This window comes from Rattus rattus, chromosome 13, assembly GCF_011064425.1.
Source record: "Rattus rattus isolate New Zealand chromosome 13, Rrattus_CSIRO_v1, whole genome shotgun sequence".
In the NCBI taxonomy this organism is placed as follows: Eukaryota; Metazoa; Chordata; class Mammalia; order Rodentia; family Muridae; genus Rattus; species Rattus rattus.
Genome location: NC_046166.1, coordinates 20,113,873 through 20,131,296, shown reverse-complemented (window position 1 = coordinate 20,131,296; position 17,424 = coordinate 20,113,873). Strand labels below are relative to the sequence as shown.

The following is a 17,424-nucleotide window of genomic DNA, read 5'->3' as shown; positions in this document are numbered from 1 at the left end:
TATGCAACTAAAGTGAAGTATGTTGGCTAAAGGTCACCGTACAGTTTTCAGAGTCAGAGATTCCTGTAAGTAAGCAGTATTTCATGACATCAAAGAGTAATATGAAATGTAAATACTTTCCCATATTGTTTAAACATGAAAGGTTGACTCCTGTATGAATTCTTTCATGTCCTAAATAGTAATGTTTCTGAGTCTCTACTAGAATCATGGTGTGCAGTGAAAATCTGCAAATTGCGAAGGAAATCTCAGTTCAGACGGATTTAGCTCGGCTGGATCTCTATTCTGCTTTGGTTCACGGCAGGTCTCATGCTTCCAGCAACCCACCCAGGCAACCCTTTGATCCTGGAATGAAAGACACATTATCTTATTGTTTAAGTGCCCTGGTTAACTCAATGACTGAGCACTTCTAATTCACCTCCTGGTACCCAAAATCTTACATGGATGGCTTTATCTCCTGGAGATCCTATGTCCATCTGTTTCCCGCTGCTTCATGGCAATTTTCTCTCTCCTTCCCTGGGTTCAATTCTCAGTCAGAGAAGTATATGGAGCCTACTGTGGTAATCAAGAACTCACTATTAAAACTAATTTAGGAATTGTCATGACTCAAGAGAGAGAGACGGGTCAGAGTTAGAGCTACAGAGGGAAGAGCATCTGAAATGTGGGTGAGAAGGGAAAGCCACCCCAAGAAGGGCTACCCAGAAGCATCTTGTGCACCAAAGCCAGTGGGCCTCACAGAAGGTAACAGGGCAGCAAAGGTAAAAGTAGATTTAGATGGTGTTGATCAGGAAGGAGTACCGGAGAGAAAAGTGTGTTGGCTGTGGGAGGATTAGAACTGTCCGGCCTTTGAGTATCTAAGGAATTTCAAAAATAAGCTAATGTCAGTATTACAGAGCAATAGTGATAAAAACTGCATGGTATTGGTACAGAGACAGACAGATAGACCAATGGAATAGAATTGAAGACCCAGAAATGAACCCACATACCTATGGTCACTTGATTTTTGACAAAGGAGCCAAAACCATCCAATGGAAAAAAGATAGCATTTTCAGCAAATGGTGCTGGTTCAACTGGAGGTCAACATGTAGAAGAATGCAGATCGATCCATGCTTATCACCCTGTACAAAGCTGAAGTCCAAGTGATCAAGGACCTCCACATCAAACCAGATACACTCAAACTAATAGAAGAAAAACTAGGAAGCATCTGAACACATGGGCACTGGAAAAATTTCCTGAAAAAAACACCAATGGCTTATGCTCTAAGATCAAGAATCGACAAATGGGATCTCATAAAACTGCAAAGCTTCTGTAAGGCAAAGGACACTGTGGTTAGGACAAAACGGCAACCAACAGATTGGGAAAAGATCTTTACCAATCCTACAACAGATAGAGGCCTTATATCCAAAATATACAAAGAACTCAAAAAGTTAGACCGCAGGGAGACAAATAACCCTATTAAAAAATGGGGTTCAGAGCTAAACAAAGAATTCACAGCTGAGGAATGCCGAATGGCTGAGAAACACCTAAAGAAATGTTCAACATCTTTAGTCATCAGGGAAATGCAAATCAAAACAACCCTGAGATTTCACCTCACACCAGTGAGAATGGCTAAGATAAAAAACTCAGGTGACAGCAAATGCTGGCGAGGATGCGAGAAAGAGGAACACTCCTCCATTGTTGGTGGGGGTTGCATTATGAAATTGTAGGCAAATGGTTGAACTGGAAAATATCATCCTGAGTGAGCTAACCAATCACAGAAAGACATACATGGTATGCACTTCACTGATAAGTGGCTATTAGCCCAAATGCTTGAATTACCCTAGATGCCTAGAACAAATGAAACTCAAGACGGATGATCAAATGAAGGCTTCACCCTTCTTTAAAAGGGGAACAAGAATACCCTTGGCAGGGAAGAGAGAGGCAAAGATTAAAACAGAGACTGAAGGAACACCCATTCAGAGCCTGCCCCACATGTGGCCCATACATATACAGCCACCCAATTAGACAAGATGGATGAAGCAAAGAAGTGCAGACTGACAGGAGCCGGATGTAGATCGCTCCTGAGAGACACAGCCAGAATACAGCAAATACAGAGGCGAATGCCAGCAGCAAACCACTGAACTGAGAACGGGACCCCCGTTGAAGGAATCAGAGAAAGAACTGGAAGAGCTTGAAGGGGCTTGAGACCCCATATGTACAACAATGCCAAGTAACCAGAGCTTCCAGGGACTAAGCCACTACCTAAAGACTATACATGGAGTGACCCTGGACTCTGACCTCATAGGTAGCAATGAATATCCAAGTAAGAGCAGCAGTGGAAGGGGAAGCCCTGGGTCCCAGCTAAGACTGAACCCCAGTGAACTAGACTGTCGGGGAGGGGGGCAATGGGGGAGGGTGGGGAAGGAACACCCATAAGGGAGGGGGAGGAAGGATGTTTGCCCGAAACCGGAAAGGGAATAACACTTTCAAATGTATATAAGAAATACTCAAGTTAATAAAAAAAAAAATAAGCTAATGTGTCTATGTCTTTCATTCTCAGATCAAAAGGGCACCGAGAAAGATGACTGGAAGCGAATGCCCCACATGGACCATAACGGAGATTACCCAAAGTCTCCATGCTGCAGTATCAAATATCGAGTGTCCGATACCAGGTGGTTTTATTGACAACATATTTAAATGTAGTTTAATTTAGAAAAAATTTCTTAGTGTAATGTAATAAACAAGGAGGCATAATATCACTGAAACTCAACTGGAAGTACCTGTCATTTCTTCCATGTGAGTTCGAGAGACGGGTTCCATGGAATAGCGTAAGAGGCTAGGGAAGGATCTCACAAGTTCCTCACTGTATAGAAAGTACAGAGGTCATCTTGACTATTAGACACCTGCGGTCCTGGCTGTGGGTGATTGAGGGAGACCCTGGGTACACAGATGTCTTAAAGGTCACTTACACTTGTGAGCCAACTCTTCTCCTCGTGGTGGAAATTTCATAGAGCCTGGCCCTCCAGATAACTTGGATCACCAGGTTATCAATCACCTCTAAATCTAAATTTTCTGTGTGGAAAAAAAGACAACCCTGTGTGCTTAAAATTCCTTGTTTCCCTACTGATCTCTGGGTACAGACACCTTTGGGCTCCTAACTGTAAGGTTTGCATGCAAAGGGTTTACCACATTATTCACATTCTTGTATTTGCTCACCAATATGAGTTATTTTCTGTCTTTGAAGGTAACTGTTGCTTACAAAGCCTTTATGACATTGAATATTTTCAATGTTTATTTCTAGTATGACCTATTGCCATAACTGACTGGTTTGAAACTATATGGTTTGATAGTTCTCCATTATGGCTGCCATACTGTATAATTAAAACAGTAAAATTTTTATTCCAGGATCCTAGTATAGTATCTTAGGGAAATGCCTTGCATACACTGATTAATTTACAATGAGATATATGGTTTTGTAAGATATAAAAGCCATCAATACTCTTAAAGCTGTATTCATTACTCTGGTGCATGTCTTAAAATTTCTGGAGCAACTTAAAATTCCTTTGGAAGGACATTTGTATTGCCTTGCATATGAATACTAATTAACATTTCTTCTAGATTTTGACATTACAATATTGTAAACTTCAAACTATATTACAAAATAGATTGCCACGAAAAATATTTAATATTTTTCTGGAATTGAAAAATAGCAATTTCTGGGCTGGAGAGATGGCTCAGTGGTTAAGAGCACTGACTGCTCTTCCAGAGGTCTTGAGTTCAATTCCCAGAAACCACATGGTGGCTCACAACCATCTGTAATGGGATCTGACGCCCTCTTCTGGTGTGTCTGAAGATAGCTACAGTGTACTTATATACATTAAATAAATAATACTTTTTTTAAAAAAAAGGAAAATAACAATTTCTATCTTCAGTGAACATTGTAAACATCCCTGACCTATTTACATCATTCTTCATTTCCCCCAATCTAAGCCACAGAAGAGCACGTATATATTCAAAGTAAAAGCCACTTGAAACCACATGAGTGCCTGCCATCAGAGCGTCCTCAGTACGTATCTAGTATAATCTCTTAGCTTGGCAGTTTCTTTAGAAATAAATTTCCATCGGATTTTGAATTCTGTGAGACGGCCCAAGCTTTCCCAACATTTCCATCACATGGTAAACCCCTCATGCTGCAATCATCATTTTTTAAAGTGTTGACATTGTTGTTAACAATTTTGGAATCTTCTGAATAAGAGAATCACAAAAGCAAATCCTCAGAAGTTCAAAATATTGCTCCAAATAGGTAATAAGCAAATTAAGCGAGGTTTCAGGGACTCAAGAGTATGGTATTATTTTGTACAGCCACAGAAAGAAGGGATCATGTGACACAGGAACGAAAACTAAATAATTAGATATGGAAAAATGTCAAAATCCAGATTCATTCCTTTTTAGGGTTATATAACTTAATATGATATTGCTTGCCATGAAACAACCATTATGAATGAGACTTAATAATTGAAACCCATTGATTGCATCATTACAGATGTGATTGTATTCAAGTTTATCTGAGTTATAGACAAGGAGAAAAATAGGTTACTCACCCTTCTAGCGGTCCCTTCCTTTTCCATTTCTCGTAGAATTAGTTATTTCTAAGCATAAGACAAGGTTACATTTTTGCCTTAACTCACCTGCTATTAACTTCTTGATAAAAGATGTTTATCTCCCTGGGGATGGAAAAGGGCAATGCACGCTAAGGATGCTCTGGAGAGCAGAGCTCTCTGCACAGAGACTGTGTTTTCCAACTTCCCTTCTACAGGATTCAGGCTAGAGACCTTACCTGACCAATCGCCAATAAACTTAGCAAGATGAACTTATGGAAGGTATTTGCTCCCAAGCAGTTTTCTGGAAGGAAAGCAAACAGAACCCACATAAGGGTATATACTTGCATGAAATAAAAATCTTTAGTCATGGAAAACAATGAAGTGTGAGACAATTTGATAGTGAAATTGCAAGACAGAAGCAGAGACTTCTGTTTACTTAACAGAAATAAAATCAAGTTTATAGAAACCAAATTCCTGAAACCAGCAGGTGACTTTAGGGGAGGTCCTGTGGAGAAAGCGCAAACACAAGACATTGCAAAGAAAAAATCAAACCAAATAAATAAATTAAAACCACCAAGCAACGCACATCAAAACAAAACAAACAAACAAACAAACAAACCCAAAATACTGTGTAAACTGCAAAGTCAAAGGTCAACCTCAAAACATTTGGACTATGTTGAAAACAAAAACAAAAACAAAAACAAATCTTTTTCTGGGGATGGAGAGTAATCAAAATGCCCTCATTAATATCTACTTTCCAATACCCAGCACAATTTCCATCACTGTCACAAAACAACAAGGCAAAAAAGAACAGAGAGTAAAAAAATATTCAATGCATTTCAATTTACCAATGTATTATAATACACTCATCATGAATTTCAAAGTACAAAGTCCAGTGTGTATACCTATTGGAGTTCATTTAGTTCAAAAAAGCATTTCAAAGCTGGCAGACATGTATTCTCTACTCTTAGGTAAATATCTATGTGCATCCCAAGATTAGCTGTCATGTAAATTAGGAACAAATATCTTAGAGCACGGTTGGTATGGAAAAGCAGCTTGTCACTAATGCATTTTACAAAAATAATATCTTTTTAAATTTATTATGCTAACGAACAGAATTTATTATTTTCCCAAGACACTAACATAGTCCACAGCATAGTAATTTAGGACACAATATAAATGACATATACGGGCAGATTCCCCACAGCCATCGCTGATTTTAACTCTCTTGGTTAGGGGGCTCTAAAATGTCCACTCTTTAAATGAACTTTACTAAAGTTATCAACAATCCACAAAGACAGAGGTACTTTGAGAAAAAAAAATCTAAATGTAAAATTGATCACAAGTCCTGGGTCTGGGTAAAGGAAATTTCTTCATTTGCCATCTACGTTTTGGCAGCAGGAAAGTCTCAAACTATTCTGTAATTTAAAATTATCCTAAATTTAATAATGCAACCTCTCCAAAGTGCCTCCATTGAAACCTGCACCTCGGGCAGACGGAGAGGAGCAAGTGAGAAAAGTCATCTGGCTGCAGGTCTCACATCCGTACAGTGAAGAAGCGGCAAGACTCTCCCTGACTGGAGCATGGCTTACAGGAGGTGGAGGGTACAGACTACAGACCTGCACTTCCATCGGATGGCCAAGGTGAGCTGAGGCAGGCGGCATCTACATGCCAGCCCTTGAGAATGGGCCTCCAAGACACTCTGCTAAGTCGTTCCTTTCTGATCTGCTGGGTAGTTCAATCATTTCCCCAGGGTGGGGGTGTCCCAGTTCTGAGCATCTTTCCAAAATGATTGAAAACGTGCTTGAAACCATGCTTCTGAATCAACCAGTGAAGTGTATCTGCTCACAGGAGTCAGAGCAGGACCTGAACGGCTGCAGCCTACCCCAGACTTAATGCTAAAGAACATGAAAGACAACCTTTAAAATTAAGCTTCTATTCTAATGTTTCCACTTGTAGTAAAACTATCACATCAGAGACTTGCTAATCTGGAAGGTTACAGAGCCAGTGAACCCATGACTATCTGCAGACCATCTTAAGTAATGGAGAGAGTTTTCTTATCTATTACTGTTTCCTCAGAAAACACAGGATTTCAATAGCCAAGGAAACACATCTTGTCTTGTCTTCTAGAAGAACTTTGTCATAAGTGTAAGCCTGTGGCGGCTGGCACAGCTCAGAGTATCAGTAAGACAGTTCTGAACTGGTACTTAGCACCTCTTCCTAAGAGGTGGGTAGCACCTCTTAGGAAACCCACTTCAATCATCGTGACACTCAGGAAGCTCCTTTTAGGTACTCTCCACAGCTGTCTGTGGCTTTGGGCTCTCTGCCTGGCCAGTCACTTACTACTGTATCCCCGATGCCACAGGACACCCCTGATAGATGTCCTTATGAAAGAGCAGAGGATAGAAACACAGCCACATTAGGGAGGCTGCTGTAGATGAATTTCTCCCCATTGATTCCCTCAGATAGAAGCACTTTGAAGCCACTGTGAAGTATGAGGTTTGATTTGACCACGTTTCATTTCAGAGGATGCTGCCACCATGTCCCGTGACTTTCTAGGCTGGCCTGTCCAAGAAGGCACATTTAATGGGCTGGGTTCCTCTTCTGACTTTTTCTTAAGGCCACATGCTAGTTTGTCCAGGTCACCTCCTTGTGACTGCTTCACACTGGCCATGTGAACACCCAGAGTCCCTCTCCCAGCCCTCATGCTTTGTGCCTTCAGATGAAATGAGTTAGTGATGCCTATCAGTCAGAGATGGCCTTCATTGGATCTCAATATGAACCTGCAGGTGAAGTAGGTTGAGCATCACGGTAGCAGTGATGTAGAGGTAGGGAAAGTTGATGTGAAGACACCAAACCAAGTCAAAGAAGATGAGCAGCAGTGTATCAAGACCTTGCAGAAGACTCCCTTAGAAGTGGGCGGTGGCCTAGCATGACAGCCAGACAGCCAGACCCGACAGATCCAGAGTCATATAGAGATCCAAGGTGCTCCCATTGTCCTCCAGCACTCTCTCCCCACACCCATCACCCAGGGTCTCCTGCCCCGGGGCACTTCTCATCACTCATCAAGGTCAGGGAGTGAGGTAGCCTGCTGCAAGGCAGGCAGGAGGCCATGAGGCATGAGGTGTGTGTGGGTGGTGGTGCTGGCTGAGTCTGCGCTTCACTCTTCTGAGCCACCTCTGTGAGTTACCCCACAAGGCAGGACTGAAGCGGCATAAACAAGACAGACGCTTTCACCTTTAAAATTGTCAATGTCCTCTAAAAACATATATGATCTCTGACAAAGATCACCCCAAGAAGCGATAAAAGCATAAACTGATAGAGAATCCACACATGTGGTGTATCGTGGGTGGACCGTGGAAGATCAGGTAGTCATGGTGCATGGTTTGGGCAATCCTTCCTCCTGCTACAGGGATATAGTGAGAAACACTGAATAGCCTCTTAGTCTACCCACACACTTTATTATACAGAACAATAAAATGTATTGCCTTCAAGTTAAATTATACTTGTTCTCTTTATGTATGAAATGCTTGATGTCCTATGCTGAAGGATCCATGTATAAAAGAACAAAATTCTCATATAAATCTTCAGTGATTGGAAATGAGGCAATAGGTAATTTATTGCAATTCTTTCTATTCCCTCTATCTATTACAATTTTTTTAAATTTATTTAATTCATCAAGATGGCATTATGGTTTACCAACTTTGGAAACTGAAAAATATATTGCTGTGTTACAGTTTAATTAAGTAGACAGTAGAAAAACTAGATAAATTTTTGATGTGATTTTAAAATAGAAAGCTTATACCCACAAATGTAAGGATATCATTAAATCTCCATCATGATATGAAGAGCAGCAAAGGACCTTTAGAACTGTCAGACAGTCTGAACTAAGAACTGAAGAGCAAGCAGGCATTTTATAGGAGAATTTTGCCATGCCATTTACCCAGGAAGGAAGGAAGGAAGGAAGGAAGGAAGGAAGGAAGGAAGGAAGGAAGGAGGGAGGGAGAAAGGGAGGGAGGGACGGAGGGACGGAGGGACGGAGGGACGGAGGGACGGAGGGACGGAGGGAAGGACAGAGGGAGGGAGGGACCGAGGGAGGGAAGGAGGGAAGGAAGGAAGGAAGGAGAAAAAGATAGCAGAAAGTGAATAGTTACAAATGAGAAATTATTACACATGGCTTCTTTACTGAATAGACATTTTAGTATCATTAAGCATCACTCACTCTGAACCCCTCCTGGGTTGGTTTTTTGTTTTGTTTTTGTTTTTGTTTTTACAGAAGCTTTTATCAAATAAGAACTATGGGGCCCTCTACTGTTTATTTGTGCTGTAAATAAAAGGGGACATCTGCTAACAGCCCCTTGTCTAACTCCCTCTGGCAGCAGCCCGTTGTGGATTGTTTATGGAGCGTTTGTGGAGTCAGGCTTGTGAACAGTCGCGTGGGTCTTTGGTGTGTTCCTCTTTTACAGGTCCTTTCATTTCAGTCTTTGCTCCTACTTGCTGTCCTTCAGCAGCTCTAGGTGCTGCTGTGTGCGAGTGGAAGCACTGTGCACACGGGGTCTTTCCTCCCAGCGCTTTAGAGGCCCCTGCAGCCTCCCTACTGGTGCTACAGCCAACAGAGCGGCTCTGTGCTCTGTGTCTACTGGTTCCCAAACATGAGCTGGCTGGAAAGGAAGGCTCGCCTTCCAGACCAGAAAAGTCAAGCCCTCCTACAATCCTAGGAGCCTTAGGCAGGCTAAGTCAAGGGCACTTCTGGAGTATCTGTGTGTGGATATTGAGGTGCGATGTGTGGGTTTAACTTTTTAGCCAGCAGGCTTCCCCAGTCACCTGCCTCTGGCTGCAGCTGAAACCAGTGTTCCCGCAGCCTGGCTTCCACATGTCTGTTTTTTAGGGGTGGGGGACTGGGAGAGCTGTGAAGATGGGTCTTCGTAGACATACTAAGCAGCATGGACAATTCGGTTCCCAGCAGAGGCCAGCTTTCACCTGTGGATATGGTCTGACCAAGGCTAGGGCAAGCAAACACCATGTCTGGCTGACCCTTAAACCTCCCAGTGTGGCACTGTAATATAACCCCCCACTCACCTGTCGGACAGTGCATCTTCCTACAGACAGAGCAGTGCGCAACTTTTATATGAAAGAAAAATAAACAGACAAAAGCCCATCTGAAAAAAAAGGATATAATAAAGAGCTCTTTTATTTATACAAGCTATAATTATACAAAGTAGCATGTATTTAGCACAAGACAATTAGCACATTTTTGACTCCAGGAATAATGGCTGCCTACACCTTTATATTTTATAGGAATCAGAATCAAGGACGCCAAGCCTGGGGTTGTACTGTGCCCAAGATCCTGGTTCCAATTCCTAGTACCACCAGGGTGAATCATTGAAGACATTATTTAAGTAAGTATTTCCATGTATAGTTTATATTGAAATGTATGGTTTTTAATATTCTATATACTTTTCAAAATGGATCACCAAAATGTGCATAATTGGGATACAGTTGGGTTAGAAAGGCGAGTTACTAGAGAAACTCAAGGAACCACTGAATCCTTGAGGACAAACAGTTCACTCGCTGGCATCCTGGTATCCCATACCCACATTCATGATGGCACTGCTCAAAATGCTGCACTAATTGGAAGCCCTGTCATTGAGGATCTTACCCAGCATCGAATCGCTTATATTTCTCGCTGAGGGATTCTCAATAAATCCACCGAATAGTCTGGATCTCAGTGTAAGTTGGAATTTGAAGGAATTACATTATTATATACGGTCAGCTTTACTTTTGAACATGCACTAATAAGATTTTTAAAAATGTATAAAAGGAAAAGAACAAACAATCAAGGAAATCACTTCACTTAAGGACATGTTAAGACTTTCCTAGACCATGCATGTGTTACTAAGATTAATATCAAATCTTTGTAAACTAGCACTGGGTACAATATCTGGGACACAATATTGCTTAATGAACAGTTTTTTTAATTTAGAGATAAAAATAAGCTAAATTATTTTCTAAATCTTTTCAGGATATATAGGTTCTAGAAAAATCAGTGTATTTACTAAGCCTTTTAATAATTGTCTCTTTCTAAAGAGTAGTTGTAAAATATTACAACCTAAAAATAAAAATAGATTCAATTACACACCAGGAAAATTTAGAGCTTTAATACTAACTGAAAACCCGAGACCCTATTCCTTTGAATCCAGTATAGTCAGAGGTAGCTCCCATGCCAAGGTTTCCGTGGCTCTAAGGTGCAGCTGCGGCAAGTGGAAGTAAATTTCCTGCTCTCCTGTAACTCACACATTGCAAAGACAGATAAATAGGAAGTTCTACATGGAGAAGAAACTGTTACGGCACGCATGAAAACTGCACCATGTGTTTCTCAGCATGTATTTCATGTCTTCCCGAAAAACATGCAAACACGTTTAAAGAATGTGTTCTATCCAATGAGAAATTTTAGTGGGCAACATCTGAACAAATATGGAATAATGGAAATAAGAGAGAAGTAAAATGCATTCACATATTTCTCTGCAGACAGCACAGGCAAAGATGTAATCCTACATTTTGATTCCATATGAGCTTGGCTATTTATACCCCCTTGCTGTGCATGGTAAATCAATAAGCAGCATCCCTTTTCCTACTCAAGAGCTCTACTATGTAGTACAGTCAGTTTTAGATCAAAGTCCTAGCAGATGTAGTTAGTTCTGTTATTAGGGTGACACATAGATCTGCTGCAGAAGCTTTCTTCGGTTCCTTCTTAACTTTGGTGTCTACTTCATGTCCCTTCAACTTTAGACTTTTCAGGAGAGTCTCTCTGGCTGGACACATTAAATACTCTAAAAATTCTGAGTCTCTACACCTTTCCTTTCTAAACTTCTTCTTTTCCTTATCACACTCTTTAAAAGAGTTTCTAGGTTTTGATAAGATCTTGGCCCCCATTGAGAATATTCTCTCATTCTTCCCCCTCTGTGTTGCCTGCATATGGGGAATTAATTCAAATATGCAGACATCATCCTTCTGTAACTGTTTGTCTCAGGAAAAGCTGATGGAGTGATGAGAGCCTTGAGGTGAGAAAAGTTGTTTAAATGTGGCCTTTGTCATATATAAAAATAATCAGGAACTATCAAAGTTAATGAAACTCATTCTACTTCCCAGGATTATGAAAATTCATACCTTTAATGGAAAAACTAACAAAGTTTTGTGGCACATAAGAGCTCAAGCAGCCATAGATGTGGTTAGCATTATGCTTCCCCCTAATTTTCTCCCTTCACAACTTATGTGTTTTAGATAAGATTGTTAAAAGTTTTTATTACTGTGTACTAACAGAAAACTCCCTGCACATTTAACTTCTTTGTAGATGTATTTTCCAACCTCCAAATACACATTTCACTATAAACTATTGGCCTCTGAGTATAAAATATTCCAAGAAAGCTGCATTTCTTTCCTGTTTGTTCTAGCAGACCATGCATTCATTATCTGTGATACCTACCCTACTGATCTTAAGAGGACCTTTATCCACGGATAGACACCTAAAACTACATGTGGTGCACTTATTAAACTCACGTAGCCAATCTGGTACTACACTGTAGAAATAATAGGGAAGTCCACTACTAAAATGAAAGCCTATGTTTGAGAAATGTAAACTTGAAATTCAAAACAGTGACAGAATCAATGAAATATGTTTAGTATTCCTACCTGCCCATGAATAGCTTCCTAACACTCATTCAAATATTTTAGAAAGGACTATTTTGAACCAAATGTTAACATTTTTTTCAGTTGTTTTTATTAATTCCACTAATCTTTTATCAGCAGCAGTACAACCATAGTATAGAGAAATCATTTTTGTGTCAAAAATGCTTACAAAGTGTTATCTCATGTTCAAGATTTTGAAAGAACCTTAAGCTCTCAGAGATGTGCATCCTAGATAGGAGACAAACCACGAGCAAATATATAATGCGCATAGATCAGCCAGTCCTGCAGTTTACAGATGGACTGACTGAGAATGAGTTGACATTGGGCAAGGTTGTCAGAGAACAAGGCCACAGATAGGAACCAAACTGAAGAAGAGAACCCCAAGCAAGGGGAGAGGATCAAAAGTAGAATGTGCTCCCGGTGTGAGACCCAGAAGGGAGGTTTCTGGAGACAGAAGAGAATTTACTACAGGAAAGGAACACAAGAGAGAGAGAAGCCAACAGACCTCAAAGCCGGATCAGAACTCTGAGTTTTGTACTGCTGAGATGATAACCATGGGTATCTCTCAGTCATCCTTTGTTGAAGGAGTCACATTAACAAATGGGCTAAGAATATATTAAAGTGAGTCTGGGTAAAGGCAGGGAAGCCAGTGAGAAAGACTCTGCAAGTTGGTCAGAGCAGGCAACATCTGTGATGACACTGATGGGCGTATTGAATAGTGACCAAATGTGCTAGGTACTTGGATGTTAGAGCACATGGTATTTATATGCCAAGTATGCAGGAGGAAGGAGGAGCAGAAAAAACTCTTACTGACATGTCTTCTGTATTTCTTTTGGATTCCCAATACCCTCTGCCACATCATTTCCTTGATAATTACCCAACAGACACTTAATATCTGGCATATACAATGCTAAGCAATAGCTGAAAAGACTTGGCCACCCTCCTTAAACAGACATTTAAGGAAGTAGAGACACAAATGAAGAAACAAGCATGCAAAGAACTCTGAGAGAAGGTTGTACGTGGGCTCAAAGTAGAGACACAACGCAGCACAGTTTAACTCAGGAAGATGGAACCATAGTCACACAAATGGCAATGGGTACTAACAGAAGGTAGTAAGTTCTGCAAAATATAATTCAGTATAAACTCTGAATCATAGATCAGAGAAGATAAATGTATACAGTTAACACTGCTTAAAATGTGCATGAGTATCAGAGTTCCTGGCACTTTCTGCGATCTTCAATTTCTTTCTTCAGAGACTTGATGTTCTTGTCATACAGATCTGTCCCTTGCTTGGTTAGAGTCACACCAAGATATTTTATATTATTTGTGATTTTTGTGAATGGTGTCTTTCCCCTAATTTCTTTCTCAGTCTGTTTAATCTTTTAATAGAGAAGGCTACTGATTTGTTTGAGATAATTTCATATCCAGCCATTTTGATGAACTTACAAGGTTTAGCAGTTCTCTCATCAAATTTTGGGGGTCTCTTAAGTATACTATCATATCATACACAAATAGTGCTATCTTGACTTCTTCCTTTTCAATTTATATCCCTTTGAACTCCTTTTGTTGTCTAATTGCTCTGGGTAGAACTGTGAGTACAATATTGTATAGATAGGGAAATAGATAGGGCAGTCATATCTAGTCCCTGATTTTAGTAGGACTGCTTCAAGTTTTTCATCATTTAGTTTGATGTTGTCTATTGGTTTGCTGTACATTGCTTTTATTATGTTTAGGTATGGGCCGTGAATTCCTGATCTTTCCAAGACTTTTAACATAAAGGGGTATTGTATTTTGTTCAAGGTTTTAATGATAAGGTGTAATTTTAATTTGTTTATATACTGGATAATGTTGATGGATTTTCGTATATTGAACTATCCCTGCATTTCTGGGATGAAGTCTGCTTTATTGAGTATTATTTGCATCAATATTCATAGGGGAATTTTGTCTGAAATTCTCTTTCTTTGTTGGGTCTTTTCTTGATTTTGATATCAGCATAACTGTCGATTCATAGAGTTCCTAGAAGTTAGAATCCAGAGAGAAAAATACCCCTATTAAAATGGGGTACAGAGCTAAACAAAGAACTCTCCACTGAGGAATCACTCAAATGTCCAAGAAGCACATAATGAAATGTTCAAAATCCTTAGTCATGAGGGATATGCAAATGAAAATGTCTGTGAGCTTCTACATCACATCAGCCTGAATGGCTAAATGTAAAAACGCAGATAACAGCAGATGTTGGCGAAGATGCACACAAAAAGGAACACTCCTCTATTGCTGGTGACATTGCAGGCTTGTACAACCACTCTGGAAATCAATCTAGGGGTTCTTCAGAAAATTGGACATAGTGCTACCTCAGAAGCCAGCTACACCATTCCCTGGGCATATACCTAAGTGATTCCCCAACATATAACAGGGACAGATGATCCACTATGTTCAATAGCAGCCTTATTTATAATAGACAGAAGATGAAGACAACACAGATGTCCCTCAGTAGACGAAGTGGATAGAGAAAATGTGGTATATTTACATAATGGAGTACTACTCAGCTATAAAAACAATGACTACATGAAATTTTCAGACAAAAGGATGGAACTAGAAAAGAGAGGTACACCAGACACAAAAGAACGCACATTAGTATATACTCAACGATAAGTGGATATTAGCCCAAAAAGTCACAATACCCACAATACAATTCACAGTTCATATGAAGCTCAAGAATAAAGAGCAAAGTGTGGATTCTTCATTCCTACTTAGAAGGGGAAAAAAATAATTATGGGAGGCAGAAGATAGAGGGACCTGAGAGGGAGAGAGTAGGCACAGGGGGAAATGGGGGCAGGAAGAGGTATCTGAGGAGAAGGGGGAGATGTACAAGGGGTCAGGAAAACGAACAGAGGTATGTAGTAGTGGTGGATGGGTACTGGTGATAACTACTATATAGTCCAAGATGCCAGAGAAATCAGAGGTTCCCAGGACATAATCGGGATGATATTGACCAAAGTACTCAACAAAGAGGAGAGAGAATCTGTAGAGAATATATCCACTGGACAGCATGGCCCCCAGTTGAGGGATGTGGCCACGCCCCCATTTCAAAAATATTAACCCAGAATTATTCATTTCTAATGGAAATAGAGTCGAAGAGTGGAGCAGAGACTGAAGGAAAGGCCATCCAGAGACCACTCCACCTGGGGACCCTTTCCATCTGCAGACACCAAACACAGACACTATTGCTGATGCCAAGAAACACTTGCTGACAGGAGCCTGGTATAACTATCCCCTGACAGGCTCTGCCAGAACCTGACCAATTCAAATGCAGATGCCCAAGGCCAACCATCAGACTGGACATGGGGTCCCCATGGAAGAATTAGAGGAAGGACTGAAGGACCTGAAGGGAATTGCAGCAGCATAAGAAGAAAGATACCAAGTAACTGGACACCAGCAGCTTCCAGGGAATAGACCTCCAACCAAAGAGTATACATGAAGGGATCCATGGCTCCACATACATATGTAGCAGAGCATGACCTTACCTGACCTCAGTGGAAGGGGAGCCCCTTGGTCCTGTGGAGGCTTGATGCCCCAACATAGGGAGATGCTAGAGCAGGGAAGTGAAGAGTGAGTGGTTGAGTGTGTGGAGGAGCCCCCTCATAGAGGTAAATAGGAGGGGGAGAAGGGGATGGGATGGGCGGTTTGTGTGGGGTAATCCAGAAGGGAGATATCATTTGGAATGCAAGTGAATAAAATGATTAATAAAAAGAAAACTGGTTAGCTGTAGCATGTGTTGTCTAGGCTATGTGTGCTGAGAAAGTGCAGGTGTAAATGAAGCTTTGATTTGAACAAATGATTTGAATAAATGATTTGAACAGTCTGAAATGATGGACCAAGTGACCAGCTGCTCTGAAAATGTTGAGACGCAAGTCTTTAGAGGAAAAGCTTCAATGCAGTTGAGATAGTATGAAGCAGAGAGCTGGAAAAGCATCTCTGTATCTCAGCATCTTGAAGGGTGAATCCTGTCAGGGCTGCCCTCCTGGTCTTCTGTGCTGCAATCCTCAAGCATTATAAGCAGTGCACAGGTATGTTATGACATAGTGCTGTGAAGACATCTATACCATGTCCGCACTCAACAATTCAGTTGGATCCTGCTATCCGTGAGCAAGTGAACAACTGCCTTTCTTTAGAATTTAGTTTGATCCCATATCAAACTGCAGTATAAACCCCCATTCATGCCATGTGACAGGGTGACATGCAATAGAAAGTCTGAGAATTTGGTAGCTTTTCTGGCTGGAGACATATAATGTCCCAATCAGTTTCTGATGTGCTAATACAAAGTTTGACATCGAACATTACCAGTTTGTCTGATACTTTTGTTTTCTTCTTGTCTACAGCTGAGATCATCAGGAGGTCTTCCCTGTTATGTCTGATTTTGATCAGTTTCGAAAGAACTCATACCTTTTCTTTTCCTGTGGAAATATAGGCATGACATGTCCCCCAGCACAACGCACTTCCTTTTCCTGTTTTCCATTCTGACCTTAAGATACCTGCAACATAAACTGGATGGTTTAGTTCCCCCATTTCATTGTTTTGGTTTGGTTTTGTTTCTTCATTATCGTTCAAAAATATCGAAAGTTAATGAAGCATTACACAATCTATCTCTGGCGGACTTTGTTACAATTTTCCTTACTAGCTGAGAATCTCTTTTAAAGTAAAATTGGATTTGTGTATGAGTTATCCCTGACAGCAGGCTCCCTATCCTGCCCCTTCCGGGCTGCCCTCCTCAGGCCTTCTATGTGGGCCACCTTCTCTCAAAGGAGCAGCTTAACAGCCCAAGCCAGAAGAGCCCACTCTGCTGAGGCTGGTGTAGCCCCTGGCACCCTCTCTTCACATTACACCACTAAACTCCATTCAAGGCTTCCCAGCAGCCCGTGATAACCCGGAGCCTGGACTGCTTCCTTCCTGCAGGCTTGGCTTTACCATACACATCCCAGGAGCGCCTGCCTCTGCCAGCCTAGAGGAGGAGTGGCCGCTCTGGCAGCCGCTGCTGAGCTGGTGCCAAGTGGCCATCTCTTCACAGCACTTGGCCTGGAGCTAAGCAGCCTTGGACGCCATTGACTGTGCCTCAGCCACTAGCTGCTTCCTATTTTCCTTGGAGGCACTGGTTGCCTCTTGG

The 17,424-nt window shown here is 41.1% G+C and overlaps 1 pseudogene; it reads right to left on the bottom strand.

Moving 5' to 3' along the window:
- Positions 1–6,544: 6,544 nt before the first annotated feature.
- On the bottom strand, positions 6,545–7,284 carry LOC116914279 (annotated as a pseudogene).
- Between the last annotated feature and the right edge of the window lie 10,140 nt (positions 7,285–17,424).